This window comes from Frankliniella occidentalis, unplaced genomic scaffold, assembly GCF_000697945.3.
Source record: "Frankliniella occidentalis isolate FOCC.00 unplaced genomic scaffold, Focc_3.1 Scaffold297, whole genome shotgun sequence".
Taxonomy (NCBI): Eukaryota; Metazoa; Arthropoda; class Insecta; order Thysanoptera; family Thripidae; genus Frankliniella; species Frankliniella occidentalis.
This window is the reverse complement of record NW_026267423.1, coordinates 144,417-146,081: the sequence shown is the minus strand read 5'-3', so window position 1 is coordinate 146,081 and position 1,665 is coordinate 144,417. Positions and strand designations below refer to the sequence as shown.

Sequence of the window (1,665 nt, the reverse complement as noted above, 5' to 3'; positions counted from 1 at the left end):
CCAATTTTTGAGCTAGAATGCTCATCTTCGAACTCGATCTGTCTTTTTATGATACAAAACGACCCTGAAATTCCTAGATTGATATCTCAATTCTTTCTCGAGTTATCGTGCGTACAGACGGACAAACAAACAAACAAACAAACAGACAAACAGAATGAAACTTTTCTGGTCAGTGGAGTAATGGGCTTCGCTAATCGCTCAGCCAATAATTTGAATTTGCTGTTATAGTATTGTATCCCAAAGTGACGTTTTCAGGCGTGTGGCAACGCGTGAGCGGGGTTATTGTTGGCCCGCTAGTATATAAACCTTGTCACTATATTTGGCCGCGTGGTTTCACCCCCACCGCGTGAAAGGGGTGTTTAGAGAGGGAAGGGAACGCAGCAAAAAAACAAGTGAAGAGGAGGTCATAGAGTTAAAAAACAAAACAAAAAATATACCTCTCCAGCAAAATAAAATCGTCTATGAAACGGAAAAACCTCTAGTTTTCAGTAAGCACAAGAAACTATTTCACACCGTTTAGGGAAGTTGATAAACCTTTTCTTACATTCCTGTTCTATAAAGAGTGCTGTGTATAACAAAGATGGTATGATGTGTTCTGGATGTAAAGATCAGAGACTAAAATTAGTACATATGTGGTTCTCAGATTCAAATGATCATTCGGCAAATTATGAGAGCTTGGCGCCTGCGAGACTCAGGTAAGCCACACCACAGTACACGCGTGCTCTGCAAAGCAGGATGTGGCACACCTCTTAGGGGCTATGAGACTATTGGCTAAACAGATGACTGATTACTTTTTGGATGTTCCAACGACGATAAGGATCATAGTTTAAGTTAAAGAACGAGTTCATTCCTCAGTGTAATATTGATTTTGAGTGTCGTCGAACCCGTGGTCCCACTGAGGCCTTGGCAGCGCCATCGCCCAGCCCCGCCGGCACGAGTGCGCAGTCAGTGGCGTGTTGTAATGTGAATTCCCCCTCGCGGCAAAGTCCCCGAATCGCTTCGCTGTGATGTGCCGGGGGCTGGGCCGAGCCGGGCTGGGCCGAGGTTGGGCCGGGGGGGGGGGGGAAGGCGTAGGAGGGCTCTCGCGGCGGCATGGCGGAGGTGGTTATGTAACGTGACATAATGTTGTGGTCCGGCCCATGACCCGGCCGATGCACACAAGCCGACCCGGATCTCGTCAAATGATGCGTAGCTGTACGCACGTTTATCATATAAATAAGCGTAATATTATTTCCAGTAGAGCATCGATCTACCATTCAAAAAATGCCTGGAAGCTAGAATCGCCCATGTATGGGGCGTAACATAAGAGTGCAGACCTGCAGACCATCTCTTTTAGCTGTGCTACGGTAGCTGAATTCTCTAGGCTCCAGGTTCGTAACACAAAGGCTCTGCGTTCGAAACCTCGTTCGAAACCCAACAGCGTGTCATTAGGTTAATTAGCTTAAAAACCGTGTTTGGTCAAAGAGTTCAGAAAAAATATCAACACAAGCCTAAAACAAAACCAAAATATATTTTATTTGTTTTTCTCCTTTTTCCTTTTTCCTCACGCGCTTGTGGCATATATGTCACATGTACCGGGTGATTCAGAGCACGCGCCGCCGTGTTGTGGGTTTGCCTATCCTCGACTCGGCGGGCGCACGGGTGAGAGGTGAGGAGGGGACCCCT

General features: G+C 46.7%; 1 protein-coding gene across 1 annotated transcript in view; it reads right to left on the bottom strand.

The window, feature by feature from the left end:
* LOC113215661 (uncharacterized) overlaps positions 1–1,665 on the bottom strand; it is a 14,061-nt gene that overhangs the window by 1,082 nt on the left and 11,314 nt on the right. The window lies entirely within an intron of this gene.